This window comes from Nycticebus coucang, chromosome 3 (assembly GCF_027406575.1).
Source record: "Nycticebus coucang isolate mNycCou1 chromosome 3, mNycCou1.pri, whole genome shotgun sequence".
Lineage (NCBI taxonomy): Eukaryota > Metazoa > Chordata > Mammalia > Primates > Lorisidae > Nycticebus > Nycticebus coucang.
In genome coordinates this window covers 133,109,378-133,129,127 of record NC_069782.1, presented here as the reverse complement: position 1 = coordinate 133,129,127, position 19,750 = coordinate 133,109,378, and the positions used below count along the sequence as shown (strand labels likewise).

Sequence of the window (19,750 nt, the reverse complement as noted above, 5' to 3'; positions counted from 1 at the left end):
CCTCAAAATCTTGGGCTCAAGTGATTCTCTTGCCTCAGCCTCCCAAGTAGCTGGGACTATAGGCACCCACCGCCACCACACCTGGCTAATTTATTTTTAGAGATGAAGGGTCTTCTTAATGCTCAGGGTATCTCGAACTAGCTATTTTTAGAGACAGGGTCTCACTCTGGCTCAGGCTTGTCTTGAACCCATGAGCTCAGGCAATCCACTGGCCTTTGCCTCCCAGAGTGCTAGGATTACAGGTGTGAGCCACCGTGCCTGGCCCTGCCATATTATTTTTTAATGTATAAATATGTGCTGTATTTTTTTATTTCAGATTAATAGTATAAAGGCACGTACAGTTAGGTCACATTGTTTGCATTTGTTTGGTAGTATCCAAGTGGTCACTGAATCTTTTACCCAGGAGGAGTGGCATTACCCCTACATTGTACTGGTCAGATGGAGCTTTGAGCTCCCTCCCCTCTTCTCCCCTGTCCCTTTCCTCTTCATGAATTTAACTCTGTTTTTCTCTAGTGAGTTGCCGTATTATTGACTCTGATGTTTCACAGACCAGATGCCGTTGCTCTCTGGTTCATCGATACTATCCCAGTCAGGTTAAAAAGAAAAACTAAAGATGTTTTTAAGAAAGTGCTAATTAAGTGGAGAAAATACTTTTAGTAATAGAAATAGTCTTATAAATTCCATGTGAATCAGTGATGTCTAATTATAATAAGCTGATGCTTCCACTTTCATCACTGACTGTGTTTGGTATAGTTAATTAGGGCATTGGGCAACGTTCTTATAATCTTGGCTAGAAATTGCTCCCTCAGGGAGAATGGTCTTTATTTTTCATTCTGGGGATAATCAGTGAATGAAAGAAACAAAGCAAGGGTGAGGAGAGATTATTCTTCCATGTTTTTTTCCTCCTCTACTTTAAAGCAAAGCAGTGGTGGGGGTTACATAAGCTGGAGATGGCACAAGTCATTTGTGACAAGTGCTGAGTTTGTGCCTATGCTGAAATTTGTGAGGTAAGACTGGTTAATTCTAATAGAAATGAGGTGGCAGGGTAGTATATTGAGCTCTTAGTGTGGGTTTTGTTTTTCCTGTATTTCATTTCTTCTTTCCAAGTAGAAAACCATTCTTGCCTCAGGGAGGTTTGTTTTGGGGGCCGAATGCAGAAGCTGTTTGTGAAGACAATCTGGGTTGTGTTTTCTAGAATCCTAAAGCTGGGAAGGGATTGGGGATGAGTGGCCCCCAAGCATTTCGGGCTGGAATGTCCTCCGTGACAGTCCGGTGACAGGTGGCAGAATGGCAAGACTTCTGTGGAGAGGCTCTGTGGTGTCTCTCAGAGGGTTAGGGCCTTGGCTTAGGGTTCTCATGCCTCAGCCTGGACGGGAAGCTGTCGCAAGCTTCCTTCCCTGAAGGAGCACGCTGATTGGAGCCCTGGGAATATCCACAGAGGCCTTGGTCCTGTCCCTATTTTCTAGGTACCAGGTAACCTGGATTTTAACACATCCCCAGGGAAGGGAAGACTGCCCTGTGCTGTCATTACCAATATAATTTTTAAGCCAACCCAAAGGATGAGGGCTCCAAGCCCAGGATAGCTTGAAATAATAAAGAAAAAAAAAAAGAATATGGTCAGTCTTAACCCACTTGAGTTTTGGGATTAAGGTTCATACTACGCTACACTTAGAACAAATTCAAGGTGACGCTTAGAACATGATCATGCTCTCACCCCTTCCATTCCAGGATGCTGTTTTGAGTGGGAGAGAAAGGGGTGATGTCACAGTACAGGTCCAGGGACATTGTGAGCTGCTGACAAAACTCACCTGTCTTGTATCACTGCAGAGCAGGACTGGAAATCACTGCCTCGGAGGATGGGGGAGAGAAAGGTGGTCAGAGTTTGTTACAGTTCCACAGTGGGGTCCACCTCATGAACTGAAATTGTCACTTTGTTCTGCAGCCATGGAACGTGCTGACCAATAGGGCAAAGTGACCTGTGCACACAGCGCTGTTGGTGTCAGGATTCAGGTGAGTAAGCAAATAGAATCTATGCTAGGAGATTCCAAAACCACCGAGCTATGAGTCTTCTCCCAACATGACAAAACTTGAAGGCCTTACTCACTGCGCCCAGCCCAGCCCAGCCCCACCCCGCCCCGCCCCGCGCCCGGGGACAGTCAGCAGGCTCTGCCTACGCCTGTGCTTTCTGTCCTGCCCTGGCTTGCCTTGCCCTGGCAGAGAGCAAGAAATGGAAACTGTGCCCCTGGGAATGACAGCTGGCTTGGGGATTCTGGTCTCAGCACACTGCTGGGGCTTAGGCCATCAGCTCGAGCAGACACCCCATGAGGCCAGGCTGGAGAACAGAGAGTGATCTGCTCTTCTCGTCCATTTGTCGTAGACAGGTGACCCAGAAAAGTGGGGCATGGCCAGGTTCTAAGCCTTCTTGTTGTGCCTGCACGGGACTTGAGACTTCACTGCTCCCGTTTGTCCCCTCCGAGGTTGTATCACAGTTCACTCAGTAGTCCGTGGAAGGCCATGGGGAGATAGTGTTAGGCACAGAGTTAGGCTTAAAAAACTGGATGGGCAGTGTACTTATTGAGTGCCAACTGTGTGCAAGGCATTGTGCTAGGAGTCAAAGGGGATGTGGGGACAAAGTCCCCTGGCTTCAGGGAACTTTCAGTCAATGGGTCATAAGGCACATTGGATTTATAACCTGGGGTGCAAAAATGTTTCGTTTGACCTTCAGGGTTTTAAAACTTTACAACAACATTAAAAAATTGGCTACTAGCTGGTTGTGTTGGCACGTACCTATAGTCCTAGCTACTCAGGCTGAGGTGGGACGATCCCTTGAGCCCTGGAGTTCAAGCTTGCAGAGAGCTACAGTGACACCACTGCACACCAGCAAGGATGACAGAGCAAGACCCTAGAGACTCTGTCTCTTAAAAAAAAAAATTAAAATTAATAAATAATGGAATTGGCTACATCTGTATGAAAAAGAAAGGGTGTATGCGTGGGAGAGTGTGTGTGTGTGACAGAGACCGAAGGGCAATAGAAGAAGCTGGTAACAGCAGTGGCCTCTTCAGATAGGGACTTAGGGGCCAGAAGTAGGTGAGAGACTTATTGCAATGTTTTCATAATTTAACATATAAAATATCATTACTTTAAAAATACAAAATACAGGGGAGTCACATAAAAACCCAAACTTCTGGCCTTTCTTGACAGTGCAGATGTCTGACAGTGCTGTTGGACGGTCAAACACTTATTCTGGAAACGGTGGGTGGGGGGGGTCAGTATTAAAGGATTTTAAGTAGAGAGCTGGCACCAGACTTACATTTTGGAAAGAATATTTTGGCAGCAGAGTGGAGGAGCCCTGCATGGGGCTAAGTGAGGGGCAGGGGGTCAGAGAGATGGTGTCTGCTGCCGTCTGATTCATACTGCACTGCACTTAGAACAAATTCAAGGTGACTCCTAGAACACGGTCGTGCTCTCACCCCTTCCATTCCAGGATGCTGTTTTGATCCAGGGAGGGCTTGGGGGTCGGGTAGCTGTACTGGGACAGAGCATGAAGGACCTTAGTGACAGAACTGAGAGGTGGGTGAGCAGTTTCAAGATGATTCCAGGCCCTGCAAGGCAGACCACAGTGGATGATACAGGATTTTTAAACTAGTGGAAGGGAAAGGGGGCCCAGGAGATTTCTGAGGGTCTGAATGGTGACAGCAGAAATGCTGACATTCGGGTACACCTCCTAAAATGTGAGGAAAGCCCCACATAGAAAATGGACTGGGGCAGGGGGTGACTGGCTCCTCATCCCCCAGTCAGGCACCAAGAGTATCTTAGTGATTTACCAGAGAAAAGGGCCTCTGCAGTAGGAAACGTGGGAGAACTGGAATTTCAGACAGAAACTTAATGCTTGTGGCTTAAAAGACAAAGAAACACCAACTTAAAAGTAGCCAAAATCATATTCCTGTAGGGAGTGAATTTTCTGGTATCTGCGTGCATCCTTATTGCTTTAGTAGTCATTACGCAAGCCCTTTTGAGTTGCAGAGCCGCCAGCAGGGTGCAGCTCCTGGAAGATTAGCCCCAAACAGCAGCCCAGGCGTGTCAACAGGGAGGCTGCCCTGGCAACGCCACGGTCCCAGGGGCGGGCGGGCACCCTACCCCTGAGGCTTGAGGCCGAGAGGAAATGAACCAGCCTGCAGATTCTGCCACTCCCTTCTCCCTTGAGGTTGCTGTAGCAGTTTGGGATCTTTCTGGGAGGACAGAAACAGGTTGGTTCCTTGAAGGCAGGAAGCAAGTTTTCACTGCCTCTGCACTTGGGACAATGTGTGATCACATTTGCTGCTTGAATGAGAATCCAAAATATTTTCCCTTTGAGGCTTGGTGGTTAGCTACAAATTTAGTAACACTGTGGTCTCATACTTGATTGATGACATAAAAAAGATATTCAAAGTAAAATCAACCTAGTGTTAATTATTTAATAGCTAATAATTACTGAATAGTTACGCACCAATCACTCAGCAAATGTATATCTTCACATAAACCCAAATAGGTATGATAATCATTATCATTCCTATTTTACAGATGAAGAAATTGAAACTTAGAGACTAACTTGCCCAAAGGCATGTACCTAGTAAGTGGAAAAGCCAGGCATCTCCCCAGTGAGTTTAACCACTAGGCTTTATTGCTTTCAGAGTCAAGAAGCGCGTTCTCTCAGGGCTCTAAACTATGAACCTGTCACAGAATATCTTCAAATTTGGGTAAATATATAAACTTTATTTATGTATATATGTATGCTGCAGACAGAGTCTTACTCTGTTGCCCAAGCTAGAATGCAGAGGTGTCCAAGCTTATAGCAACCTCAAACTCCTGGGCTCAAGTTAGCCTCCTGCCTCAGCCTCCCAAAGTAGCTGGGAGTACAGGTGCCCACCACCACCACCACACCTGGCTAATTTATTTGTTTTTAGAGATGAAGGTTCTCCTCATTGCTCAGGGTAGTCTCAAACTCCTGACCACCCAAAGTGCTAAGATTACAGGTGCAAGCCACTGTGCCCAGCCTATAAACTTTATATTTACTACAGCGGAAGCTGCACTGAGAATGCATTTCTGGTGATGAATGTCATATGGGATGCTGGGCTGAGGATGGAGTGATGTCACATCACACTCATGGCAAAGGGAGAACAGCTATTTACTGAAGATGCAGGAGCCCTGGGTCAGGGCAGCAAAATTCATACCTAAAAGGCTGTACAGTCCTGGAGGGAGATAAACCAAGAGACTGGTTTATCCAGTAAACCAGTAACCTCTGAGGAGTTTGGTTTGGTTCATGCAGTGTTAATGCTTAAGTTATGAAAGACTTCAAACATAAGATAATAAATAAAAGGAGACACTCAGATACCACTGAGATGACACAGTTCTTTCTCTGTGTGCTTCAGCTCAGCTCTCCCTTTAAAGAAGCATAATGTTAGAAATATACATAAGGCCAACCCTGTTTCTTCCCTGTCTCCACCTCCAGAGGTAACAACTATCATATATATTATTCCCGTGCAGAATTTGTAAACCTTTTTTACTGTGGCATAATGTACAAGTAGCAAATTGTACATATTTTAATGGCACAGCTTTTGAATTTTTACTTGCACGGTACCAGGATGAGAAATGTTTACATACGTACACACCCAAAACAAGACATGGGTCAAGATATGGAACATGTCTAGCCCCTCCAAGGGCTCCTTTGCCTCACAACAACATTTCAAATGTAAACAGATGGAGTTGCCAACATTTAAAAGTTTAAAAAAATCTAGATATTTAATATAAAAATTTAGAGATTTAATATACAAATCCAAACTTCTGGCTTCTCTAGGAAATCTGACCACATTCTAGCATGAGGACAGAGCAGCAACTGCCCCTGTGCAACGAGGCACGAGCTCCTCAACTTGCCGATAGGTCTGCCCTTCCCTGCGACTGTAGTCAGCCCACTACATTCACTTACAGAACCCAAAAGGTGCCAGCATATTTCTAATGTTCAAAAGTGCTTCAAATATAAAAAAGGTTGGGAATCTCGCCCTAGCTATCTTAAGGAAGGCAGAGTTTAAGGAAAAAGTGTTCTCCCCACCTGCTCAGTGATGTAGGAAGCTGCTGACAATGTCCTAAGATGAAAAGGAATTAGAATCAAGGTCTTTGCTACTCAGAGTACAGTCTGTGTACTGGTGGCAGCAGCAGCAGCCAAGAGCTTGCTAGAAATGCAAAATCTCACTTCCTTGCTCAGACATAATGTCATTTTTCTAGGACTGCCGTAACAAAGTACCACAGACTGGGGGGATTATCCAACAGATACTGATTTTCTCACAGTTCTGAGCCCAGAAGTCTAAGACCAAGGTGTCGACAGGCTTGGTGTCTTCTGAAGCCTCTCTCCTTGGCTTGAGACAGCCACCTTCTCCCTGTGTCTTCCACATGGTCTTCCCCTGGTGTGTGTCCTGACCTCTTCTTCCTAGAAACACACCAGTCAAACTGGGTTAGGGCCCACACGAATGACCCTGTTTAAACTAATTACCCCTTCAAAGACCCTGTCTCCAAACACAGTCACATTCTGAGGTAGTAGGGGTTATGATTTCAACACATGAATTTTGAGGGGACCTACTTAGGCCCATAATACCTACTACATCAGGATTCACATTTTAGCAAGATCCCCAGGGCACTTGTGTGCTCATTAAAGTTGGAGAAGCATTGCTAGTCTTGTGCCTTGTGGACAAAACTGGGAGAGGGGAAGAAGTGGGGGAAGAGAGAAGGCTGCAGTGACTTATTTATTTATTAAAAAAAATTTTTTTAGAGGCAGGGACTCACTCTGTTGCCTAGAGCTGGAGTACAATGACATGATCATAGTTCACTGCAGCTTTGAGCTCCTGGGCTTAAGTGATCCTCCTGCTTCAGCCTTTCCAGTACCTAGGACCACAGGTGTGTCCCACCATGCCTGGCTAATTTTTCTTACTTTTTTTTAGAAATGGGGTCTTTCTATGTTGCCCAGGCTGGTCTTCAATTCCTGGGCTCAAGAAATCCTCCTTGAGCTCAAGGAGCCACCATACCCATCCCACAGTAATTTATTTAGAAGAACTTTCTCTTCATTCCATAGGTCTGATATGGTAGGAATACTGTGAAACACGAGGTCAGTTCTTCTCAGTGAGGATCAGAGACTCTTTGTACTTTTTGGAATGTTAGCAGGTGAGGTTAACAGGTAAGGACCAAGCTAGTATGAATCTGGCTTATGAGAGTTAAGAAGAGCCTCCTTTTGCAGACAGTTTGGAATGCTGGAAATGTGTTTAGCAGAAAGCTAATTTCTACGTGGTCATCCACTTCCTCTTTCAAGGTGCAAAGCTAGTCTCTGGTGTCTTCTGGAATGGGGACCAGGAAGGTATAATACCACATTCCTCCCCACTCTGCACAAGCTGGGTTATCACCTCTGTGATAGGTCTGCTGCCATGGCGACAGTTGCTATAGAGATACTCCTACACATGGCGGAAGTTAATCCCCACCCATACTGTCAATCATAGGCTTAAACTACAGAGTTTCAAGCTGTGTCCCATAAAACTGTAAAGTGTATCCAGGGTTCACAAACATTTGATTCAAATCAATTTTATTTTATTTTTTGAGACAGAGCCTCAAGCTGTCGCCCTGGGTAGAGTGCTGTGGCATCACAGCTCACAGCAACCTCCAACTGCTGGACTCAAGTGATTCTCCTGCCTCCGCCTCCCAAGTAGCTGGGACTACAGGTGCCCACCAGAACACCCAGCTATTTTTTGGTTGCAGCCGTCATTGTTGTTTGGCGGCCTGGGATGGATTCGAACCCGCCAGTTCAGGTGTACGTGGCTGGTACCTTAGCCCCTTAGCCATCAAATATCAATTTTAAAAAGAGACCAGGTCTCACTCTGCTCCAGGCTGGAATGCAGTGCTCAATCTTAATGCACCACAGCCTTGAATTCCTGCGCTCAGCCACTTGAATAGCTGGGACTATTGGCATCCACCACAGCACCAGACACAATTAAAGATATTTTAAATTTATTTTTAAAATAACAATGTAAAATAAATCAGACAGTGTACAGTCTAGTATTTCTGATAAAAATTGTCCAAATTCTAGGCGGCGCCTGTGGCTCAGTCAGTAAGGCGCCAGCCCCATATACCAAGTGTGGCGTGTTCAAACCTGGCCCCGGCTGAACTGCAACCAAAACAAGAAAAAAAAATAGCCGGGCGTTGTGGTGGGCGCCTGTAGTCCCAGCTACTCGGGAGGCTGAGGCAAGAGAATCACTTTAGCCCAGGAGGTGGAGGTTGCTGTGAGCCGTGTGACGCCACGGCACTCTACCGAGGGCAGTAAAGTGAGACTCTGTCTCTACAAACAACAAAAAAAAAAATTTTAAAAAAGAAAATTGTCCAAATTCTGGTCTGACAGAGTAGAGTGATAGGTAGAAGGCCAACCCCTTGTACAATATAAATTACAAACTCTGGGCAAAAATTAAAAAACCTGTTGATGCCCCCAGAGAGCAACCACACAGCGAGGGAAGGTGACTTGACCTGAGAAAGAAGGGAAACACTCCAGGTGAGATGCACAATCATATGGCTTTCCTCTAAGGCAGTCAGGCATTCCTGAGCCTTAGGGTTTATTAGACTCTATGGAACATTTGTTGAAACATAGAAGGCTGGGCTCCACACCCAGGATCTTTGAGTCACTTCCAGAAGTCTGGGGTATGTCCTAAAAATTTGCCTTTCCAACAAGTTCGTAGGTGACACTAATGCTGCTGGTTCAAGGACCACTCACAGACCCACGGTCAGCTCCCAGAGAGTGGGAGGTCACTGAGAATCTGACCCAGAACAGAAAGTCCCAGGCTTACTGGCCTGATGATTCCAAGAAAGACTTTGCAAGCACAGTGGCTAGAAATTGGGACAGAGGAGAGTTTAAGAAAGGAGAGAATCACATAACTGGAGGCCCCAAAATTTACATATCTAAATTCTCCTCAAATCCTTGCCTGATGCCTGAACAATAGATGAACAGGTGATACTCTGAGAAATCTAAACAATAGCTGATGGCTGAAAAAGGTGAACAGAGATTTCAGCAGTGGCCCATCACAGGGGAGAAAGAGTTTGTAGTTGAATGTCTCTGTACGTTAGGGGGAATTTGTCATGCAACTTGAGCTTTTCATCAAATCCGTGGATGGGCCATACCCTTAGAGTAAAGATTTTATCTGTGACTAAGGCATATATTCTAGTATTAAGGGTAAAACTCAAATAGACCCATCCTAACGAAAGCTAAAAAATAAGTGATGTGATCCACCAGTAGTTTAACTGCCTACTGCAAGAAAATGCTCTTCGGAGGAAGATAGCAGTTTCTAATCTCTCTAACTTATCATTCACAATGTTCACTATACAAAAATTACTAGACATACGAAGAAAAAGTAAAATGTGACCCATAGTCAAGAGATACATTAGTCAATAGAAACAGACTCACAAACAGCCCAGATGTCATAATTGGCAAATAAGAACTCTAAAATAACTTTGGTAAGTATAATAAAGGGTCTGGAAAAGATGCATATTACTAGGTGCCGACATGAGAAATTCAAGAGAGATCTGGCAAGGGTAAAAAAGAACTAAATGGAAATCCTAGAACTGAAAAACACATCTGAAAACCGAATCTCCTGCTTCACACCCTCACTCCTAATCCAACTTTTTGTCCCAGAGTTAAACATCTATAGTAGGATTCTCTGGTTGTAAACTATAAAGATCTTACTCTAACTAGCTTACTCCAGGGTGCTAATGTACATGGAAAACTACACTTCTGTAGGGTGGTGCCCGTAGCTCAGTGGGTAAGGTGCTAGCCACATACACAGGGGTGGGGGTGGGGGTTCAAACCTGGCCCAGGCCAGCTAAACAACAATGACAACTACAACAATAAAAAAAAAAAAAAAAAAGCTGGGCATTGTGGCAGGTGCCTGTAGTCCCAGCTACTTGGGAGGCTGAAGCAAGAGAATCACTTCAGCCCAGGAGTTTGAGGTTGCTGTGAGCTGTGATGCCCCAGCACTCTACTCAGAACAATAGCTTGAGACCCTGTCTCAAAACAAAACAAAACAAAACTCCAGTTCTGTAGTCTTCAACTGCAGGGAAGGACAAATGGAGCTGGTTTAGGATCAGTTGGCCCTAGGGATTCAAATGCCATGAAGACATTCTTGTCGTTCCTCTCTCTGCCTCTCCCTGAGAACTGACTGTATACTCTCTGACTGTGAACAGGACCAGCTCTGGGCTCATAGTTTCATAACTCTTAGAAGAAAGGCTCTCTTCCTCTAGCATCAGTTAGAAAAATCCTAGGGAAGTTTTCTTATTAGTCCAGTGTGAGTTATTTTCTCTCCATGGATCAATTATGATTGCCAGCATTATTAATAGCTTAGATCAGATGCCCAACCCCAACCAATCACGTTGTCAGGGAGGCAGTTTCTATTTGGTGGGAGAAGAATTCTTCAAGAGGAGAAAGGGAGCATATGTGTGGTAAATAGGAGAACTACTATATTGTGAGTCGGACAGCCACTTCAATTTGTGCCTGCAACACCATCATCAGGTCTGAATCCTTCCACGTTGTTTGTGTAAGTATTAAATAATGTTTGATGGCCTGTTTGACACTTATAATCCTAGCACTCGAGGCAGTAGGCTCACTCCACCTCAGGAGCGTGAGACCAGCCTGAACAAGAGCGAGACCTCATCTCTACTAAAAATAGAAAAACTAGTCAGGCATTGTGGGGTGAGTGCCTGTAGTCCCAGCTACTCAGGAGGCTGAGAGAGGAGGATCACTTGAGCCCAGGAGTTTTAGGTTGCTGTGAGCTAGGCTAATGTCATGGAACTCTAGCCTGGGCCACAGAATAAGACTGTGCCTCAGACAAAGAAATAGTGGGTCCCCATCAAAGCAGTCCCATATCAACGATTTGGATGTAAGTACGTTTGTAGGAACATGATCTGAAGTAGCCTGGTGAGGGACAGGGGAAGGGGGAGAGCCGGAAAAGGTGTGTTGGTGAGCAGGTCAGTTCTCGGGGCCACTGGGGCTCAACCCATTTGAGCCCCTCTCAGCTGACACTCTGAGAAGCTGTGTCAAACAAACCTCAGAATTGTCCTAGCAAGGGGCAAGGAGGTTGGGAAAGGTGTCCACCAACTCCAGTCCCTCATTGATTATGGGTTGCTCCTAGGGGCCATAACTTCCCAAGTATACGCCTATGGCCAGAGAAAACTCTCAGACAGAGGGACACAGCTTCCTGAGGGCGGAAGGCCCCACTAGGTACAGAAACTCCACTGAAGCTGCAGGTCTCTGGGTGGGCTAAGAGGAAATGGGCAGGACACTGACAATGCCCAACACACTTCTATGAATCTCTTTACATAAACAGATCCTGTTATACGTTACTCTGTAAAAAATAAATTTTCTAAAGTAAATACGTTTGAATTACGTTGATAACAAACAATAAGACCCATATCCAAATGTGTTGTAATTCCAAATGGGAACACATTGGTGACAAGGCTCGTGCTCTCATCATAGTCCAGTAGTCCTGCAAGAACTAGTTTATATATTACCCTGTCCTGCAGTGAGTCTTCACTTAACATCATCCATAGGTTCTTAGAAACTTTAGCTTTATGTAAAACAATGTACAAGAAAACCAGTCATACCATAGATTAACTACTACAAATAAGAGTTAAGTTCCTACAGCTTATTTCTTTCCTTTTTCTTTTTTTTTTATTGAGATAGTCTCACTCTGTCACCCTGGGTAGAGCACTTTGGTAACATCATAGCTCACAGCAACCTCCAACTCCTAGGCTCAATCGATCTTCTTGCCTCAGTTTTTCTACTTTTATCAGAAGCAGGGTCTTGCTCTTGCCCAGGTTGGTCTCTAGCTCCTGAGCTTAAGCAATCCACCCACCTCAGCCTCCCAAAGTACAAAGATTATAGGCAGGAGCCACCACACCCAGCCCTTACAGCTTATTTCTGGTCACAGAAACATTACCAAGCTTCTAGATCAGGCGTCCTCAAACTTTATTTAAACAGGGGCCAATTCACTGTCCCTCAGACTGTTAGAGGGCTGGACTATAGTTTAAAAAAAAAAAAACTATGAACAAATTCCTATGCACACTGCACATATCTTATTTTGAAGTAAAAAACAAAACGGGAACAAATACAATTCACACCGCTTCATGTGGCCCGTGGGCCGCAGTTTGAGGACGCCTGATCTAGATAAAGACCAAAACACTTCTAATATTGAACGCTGAAATAAATGTGCACTATATACACATATAAGAAAAATAAAACAAGTAAGATAATTATTTACCTGCTTATTCCAGTTCAGGGGCTCAAGTGTCCAGAGCCCATCTCAGTGGCTTAGGACAGAAGGCAGAAACCACCCTGGATAGGACGCCATTCCAACATGGCACACCCATGCACACAACCCACTCATCCTGGGACACACCAGTGTACCTGAGGTGACATCCGTGGGATACAGAGGAGACTGGAATACCCAGAGAAGACTCACAGAGACGTGGGAGAATGGGCACACTCCACACAGAGAGTGGCCCTAGGCAGGAATTGACTTTTTTTTCTCATCACTCTTATAATAAAACAGTGTTGAAGGAAAAAAATTATTCTAGGACCTTCTGTAAGGCTGTTAGATATGAGTGCCTGAATACCTGATGTATGTTAATATCATATTTTCTTCAAATGGATTAAACAATTACACTTGAAACTAAAAATGGGTTTCACCGGTGAAAAATGGAACATTTAAGAAGAAAATATATTATTATTTGCTAATTTTGCTAAAATTAATAAAATTTTTTATTAGTAGTTTTTTTTTTGGCCGGGGCCGGGTTTGAACCCATCACCCCCAAATATGGTGCCGGTGCCCTACTCCTTGAGCTACAGGCAACACCCTAAGAAGAAAATTTAGGCTGGGCAAGGTGGCTCAGGCCAATGAGACCCAGGTGGGAGGGAAGATTGCTCGAGGCCAGGAGTTTGAGACCAGTTTAGGCAACATAATGAGCTCCAATCTCTACAAAAATGAGAAAAATTAGCCAGGCATCATGGCACCTGTAGTCCCAGCTATTCAGGATGCTGAGGCAGGAGGATCACTTGAGCCTAGGAGTTCGAGATTATGGTGCACTGTGATGACAGATTTTGAAGATTTTAGGAATTTTATGATCTTGAATGACCTCAAGCAATCCACCTGCCTCAGCCTCCCAGACTGCTGGGGATTACAGACTTGACCCACCACACCTGGCCGTGTGGCTGCACTCCAGCTGGGCCAACACAGAAGAGGAAGAGGAGGAGGAGAAAACAAAAATTCATGACAGGTATGATGAGTTTGATCAAGACCAAGATATTATCTCTACTTGAGATCAGTTCTTCAAACTATCAGCTCACTGACTATAGCTTTTGAAGCAATGTGCCAAAAATGCTTATGGAAAGCCACTTAAAGTTATGAAAGCATGATGATAAAAAAAAAAAAGAAAGCATGATGATATTTTATTGATTTGGACAGTCACCTTTTTAGGGAAAAAAAATTACCTAAGTCTTCAATATTTTGTCTATTAAAATTTAGAAATCTTAATGGAACTTTACCCTGGAAGTGAGAACAATGTAACCTAAATATCGTACCCTCGTATTAATTTGAATAAAGTTTTAAAATAAAATCAAATTTAGAAATCGGTTTTAGAGACCCTACCAAGTTTCAGTGGCATTTTGAGACTAACCAGAGTGGGCATGAAAACCAGGCTTTCCATTTCTACCCGTGGAAACTGAACAGCTTAATGTTTTTTGAGAAGCGTATGCAAAGAAGCCTGGCAATGAAAATGCACTTCCAGTGCTGCACAGATACACGTTGCCCCTGAAGGAGAAGAGCGTGCTGGTAAGGAGAAGCTTGGGAAACCTCAAGCTATTACTAACAGGACATATTAGTCTGCTAGTCACAGGCCAACAAGGACACTGGCCGCTGCCTGATAACTCGGGCCAGAGAGGAATATGCACTTGCCCAAAGCTCACTGGGAAGCCCTCTGAGGATAGGGCTACCTTTTTCACAGAGTAGGTACTCAATCGCTGTGAATTAATGAACAAATTTAACCTGTGTGATGATTGGAGGTCGAAGTTATGTTCAGTTTTTATAATTCAGCAAAACCAGAGAACAGCCTGTATTTATTTTAGTAAATAATAATGATAATAATAATAATGATGGCTAACTTTTACTAAGCATGTGCCTACTCTGTGTTGACCATTTTTACATGATTATCTCGTATTCATCTGACAATAAGCCTGTAAGGTAAGCATTATTATCTCTTTTTTTTGAAACAGAGTCTTGCTCTGTTGCCTTGAGTAGAGTGTAGTGGCATCATCATAGCTCGCTCAAACTCCTAGATTCAAGGGATTCTCCTGCCTCAGCCTCCCAGGTAGCTGGGACTATAGGTGTGTGCCACCACACATAGCTAATTTTTCTATTATTACTAGAGATGGGGTCCTGCTGTTGTTTGGGCTGCTCTTGAACTGAGCTCAAGCAATCCACCCACCTCAGCCTCCCAGAGTGCTGGGATTACAGACTTGACCCACCATACCTGGCCTTATTATTTCCTTTTTATAGCCAAGAAACTGGAGTTTAGAAAGCTTGAACAGGCCAAACAGGGTGGCTCATACCTATAATCCCAGCATTCTGGGAGACAGAAGCCAGTGGACTGCTTAAGCTCAGAAGTTCAAGACCAACTTGAGCAAAAGCAAGACCTCGTCTCTACTAAAAATAGAAAAGCTAGCTGGGTGTTGCGCAGGCGCCTGTACTCCCAGCTACTGAGGAGGCTGAGGCAAGAGGATTGCTTGAACCCAGGAGTTTGAAGTTGCTGTGAGCTATGACACCACAGCATTCTACCCTAGAGCAACAGAGACTCTGTCTCAAAAAAAAAGAAAAAAAAAAAAAAAACTTGAACAACTTGCCAAGAGGTAGTGCAAAGAATAATGGTGGGGCAGACATGCAAACCCAGACAGTCTGAACCCAGCGCCCACACATTTCCTCACCACACTCCTCTGCCACTTCTGCATGCAGAAAAACTATTATGAGGAAGGTATTTTTTAAACTACACTATGAAATGTTGGCTAAAAAATAATGGTGATGTCCAAATGGTAAAAAAACAATGATGGGGCTTGGCACCTGTAGCTGTAGCACATATACTGGGGCTGGCGGGTTCGAACCCAGCCCAGGCCTGCTAAAACAACAATGACAACTACAACAAAAAATAGCCGGGCGTTGTGGCAGGCGCCTGTAGTCCCAGCTACTTGGGAGGCTGAAGCAAGAGAATCGCTTAAGCCCAAGAGTTTGAGGTTGCTGTGAGCTGTGATGCCACAGCACTCTACCAAGGGCGACATAGTAAGACTCTGTCTCAAAAAACAAAACAATGATGGGGGAATGTGATGGAGTAGTGACCTCTCTTGAGGTGTACTTGCACCAGGCAGGGCTAAGATGCATTGTATGATACGCATGTCAAGTCTGGCCATTGCAAAGAAGACAGCATCTTAGAATGCATGGATACAGCTGTTCAATGATGTTGGGGTATAATCTTCACATTGCAGATGTTTTCGGTGTTTTAGAATTATTGTAATAATATGAACAGGGAGATCCAAAATTAACTTTTTTATCTTTCAGGCCAAACCAAAATGCTGGTATGACTATTTTAAGTTGGGACTATTTAATAGTTGGGACTATTTTAAGTGAGAAAAGAAATTATTAATACTACCAGAAGTTACAATGATAATAGATCTGGTTTTTTAAAAGCCCTATTATTAGCTAAACACAACTTCTATTTAAATGAGTTAAATTTAAATTGAATGCTCCAGCTGATATTTTCTTTCTTTCTTTTTTTTTTTTTTTTGAGATAGTCTCACTATACTGCCCTCAGTAGAGTGCTGTGGTGTCATGGCTCACAGCAACCTCAAACTCTTGTGCTAGAGTACAGAGGTGTCATCACAGTTCACTGCAACCTCAATCTCCTGAGGCTCAAGTAATCCTCCTGCTTTAGCCTTCCAAATAGCTGAGAGTACAGGCTGTGCACCACCACACCCTAGCAGAATAAGGTGCTTTCTCAGAAAAAAAGAAGCTCTCACACCCAGTTTTATTTCATTTGTTCTTTTCTTTTTTATTAAGGTATGACATCCTTACTCTGAATATAAATCTCCAGTGCTTAGCTCAAAACTTCGCCCCCAGATCAAGTTGCTAACCTCCTCCAACATCCACAGTCATTGTGCCCCTTTCCTGGTTCATACCTCTCAAAGGCAACAATTATTCTGACCTGTACATAAATGGAATCATACAGTATGCAATTTTTTTGGGTCAACATGTCTGTGAGCTTCATCCAGTTCATTGCATGAAGCGGTTTGTTCCTTATCGTTGGTATATAGTATTTTGTTGCCTGAAAATTACATTTGTGATACCCTGAAATATATACTATATTAAGTCTTAATCCCACGTTTCCTGGCATACAATTCCTAAAATCTTTGAAATCTTCAACGTGACAAGTGTCTTTTTGTACACTTATGAGTTGACCATTAGTGGGCAGCTCTTGGGTAGCTTCAGAATGTGGCTGGGACAGAAAGACCAAGGCAGCATTAGAGGGTTGGGACTTTCAGCCCACCTCCAAACCTGGGAGGGGAGAAGACTAAAGATTAAATTGATCACCAATGGCCAATGATATAATTAATCATGCCATGTAATGAAGCTTCCATAAAAACCCAAAGGATAGAGTTTGGCGGGCTTTCAGATATCCAAACACATGCAGGTGTCTGGAGGGTGGCTTATATAGGGAGGGCATGGAAACTCTTTGCTGCTTCCCCTGTCTCTTGCCCTACGCATCACTTTACCTTTATCCTTTGTAATATCCTTTATGATAAGCTGGTAAATGTCAGTGTTTGCCTGAATTCTATGAGCCACCCTAGCAAATTAGTCAAACCTAAAGAGGGAGGCCTGGGAACTCCAATTTATAGCCAATCAGTCAGAAGCTCAAGTGAAATAATCCAGGGCTTGCAATTAGCATTGGAAATAAGGTTGGGCCTGGGTGTGGAGGTTCATGCCTGTAATCCTAGCACTGTGAGAGATCAAGGCAGGAGGTTCACTTGAGCTCAGGAGTTGGAGATCATAATGGGCAAGAAGAATAAGAGCCCATCTCTACTAAAAATGGAAAAATTAGCTGGCATAGTGGTGGGCTCCTGTAGTCCCAGCTACTTGGGAGGCTGAGGCAGGAGGATCATTTGAACTCAGGAATTTGAAGTTGCTATGAGGTAGGCTAAAGCCATGGCACTCTAGCCTGGGCAACAGAGTCTCTGTCTCAAAAGAGGAAAAATGTAAGATTGGGTGCCAACTTGAGGATTGAGTCCCCAACCTGTGGGATTTGATGCTCTCTCTAGGTAGACAGTGTTGGAATTAATTTGGTGTCCACTGCAGAATTGACTGGTTGCTAGTGAGAAGAAATCCCCTAAACTTTTTGCTGACCAGAGGTCACAGAAGTCTTCTGTGACAATTGTTGAGCAGGAGAATAGAAAAAGCACTTTTGGGGGAAGGAGCAAGATGGCTACTGAGTAATAGCTTCCTTGCAACTGGGCACAGTGAGACTGGGGAGAGGAGACTCCAGGCATCTCTGGCTGGTGGGAGATCTGCCCAGAAACATCTCTTTGGGGACACAGGGAGTTAGCGAGAGACTTCCAGGACCCCATGAGGAGGACAAAAGCAGTGGAGAACTGGCAAGTGGTTGTGTGTGTTCGTTAGGTCTAATTCCACCAGCAGCCGTAAGTATAGCAGCAGTGAGATTGCAAACTGGAAAGGCCTTACCTGTGAGCTGTTTTGTTTTTTTGGACTTGGCACTAGGTTGAACTACCTTGGGAGAACTTGGGCAAGAGTGCGGAGGACTTTAAGCATTGTCTAGGGCCCCAGACTGAGCTGCTGAGCCTGATGGAGCTAATAGTGTTCTGCTATGGGCTGTGCAGAGACATCGTGGGAGAACTTCCCTAGCAAGCTCTACCCTCAGGGTCACAGAGCAAGGATCAAGCAGGAGTGAGTAATCTAGTGACTGAGCACCCTAAAGGCAGGTACTGAGACGCCTTACAGCCTTGGCCCTCAGGGGCATAGAGTGAGACAGGTTTTGGCACACTGGGTAAGTGGATGGCTACTTCAGGAGTGATCCTAGCCACAAGTGCTTTCCTGGGAAAGCTTCTGTTTAGCCAAAGTTTAGCAGTTTAAAGTGGCTTTTAAGCAGGCTGAGGAGAGATTTAGGTTCTCCACCCTGCAGGGTTTGAGAACTCAGCAGAGGCCTCTAGTCTTCATCTCGTATAGCCATATCAGCATTGTGATTAACATCTCATACCCCAGAAGATCACCTGTTGCCCAGGCAATATTCAGCAAGCTATATATACTGCTTTGTTTTGGTTTTCCTTTTTTTTTTTAATTTCAACATTTTCCCTCTAGATTTTTCTTTTTTTCTTTCTTCATTTTTCTAGTTTAAATACAATTTTCCATTGTTACCTTAACAATTAGAACTTCATTTTTGCTAGTGTTTCTACCTCTATTATTTGGTTCCCTCCCACCCCAATTTTATCCTGTAAAGTTTTCTGTTTGCTTGTTTTGGTTTGATTTGTAGCATTTTTGTCTTTCCTCTCTACTTGGTGGAGATGGGGTACTGTGTCCGAACAAGCTAGCAAAGAGCTGCTGACTTCAAGGGAACCACCCAACCCGGCACCCCCAGAGGTTGGAGTTTTTTAAGGTTGGGTCAAAGTACCCTACTGTACACCTATATTGCTCCTGTCTCCCTCTTTCTGTGCCTCTCTTCTTTTTGTCAATATTCCCTTTTACTCACCCCCTCTCCTTTCTCTTTTTTCTCTTCTTTTCTTGTTTTTCTTTTTTTCTTGCTCTTCCATCTTCTCATCCTTCTGGTTCTGCACCAAAAGGACTCATCAAAACCCTAGTCCAGAGGCATGGTAATTGAAAGAGCAAGAGGAAGTGAAAGGAAAATTAGGGCAAGGAAACATATAAAATAAAACACTCATGAGGAAGAATCAGCAGAAAAATATTGGCAACATGAAAAACCAGTCCAGAGCAACCTCCCCCCACCCCTATGGGACCGTGAGGTAGCTATTGCAGAGGATTCCACCTATAAAGAAATGTTAGAAATGACAGAAAGGGAGGGCGGCGCCTGTGGCTCAAGGAGTAGGGCGCCAGTCCCATATGCCAGAGGTGGCGGGTTCAAACCCAGCCCCGGCCAAAAAAATCACACACAAAAAAAAAAAAAAGAAATGACAGAAAGGGAATTTAGAATATAGATGATGAAAACAATGAAGGAAATGATGGAAACAATGAAGGAAACTGCTGATAAAGTGGAAAATAACCAAAAGGAAATCCAAAAACAGAATCAAATAAGAGATGAACGATATGAAGAATATAGAAAGGATATAGCAGAGCTGAAAGAACCGAAGCAATTAGGGAACTTAAAGATGCAATAGAAAGTATCAACAACAGATTAGACCATGCAGAAGAAAGAATTTCAGAGGTAGAGGACAAAGCTCTTGAGATAACTCAGATAATTAAAGAGGCAGAAAAAAAGAGAGAGAAAGCAGAATGTTCACTGACATAATTGTGGGACTCTAAGAAGTGTTCAAACATACAAGTTACAGGTATCCCGGAAGGGGAAGAAAAATGCCCCAGGGGAATGGAAACCACACTAGAGAATATTATAAATAAAAATTTCCCCAATATCACCA

General features: G+C 43.9%; 1 long non-coding RNA gene across 2 annotated transcripts in view; it reads left to right on the top strand.

The window, feature by feature from the left end:
* Positions 1–19,750, top strand: part of LOC128582261 (uncharacterized) — a 46,412-nt gene that overhangs the window by 7,428 nt on the left and 19,234 nt on the right. The window contains exons 3-5 of one of the 2 annotated variants that reach the window (XR_008379014.1): positions 1,943–2,010; positions 4,671–4,736; positions 13,209–13,326. This is a non-coding gene — a long non-coding RNA (uncharacterized LOC128582261). The remainder of the gene's footprint in view (positions 1–1,942; positions 2,011–4,670; positions 4,737–13,208; positions 13,327–19,750) is intronic. The other variant, XR_008379015.1, reaches the window with a different exon arrangement.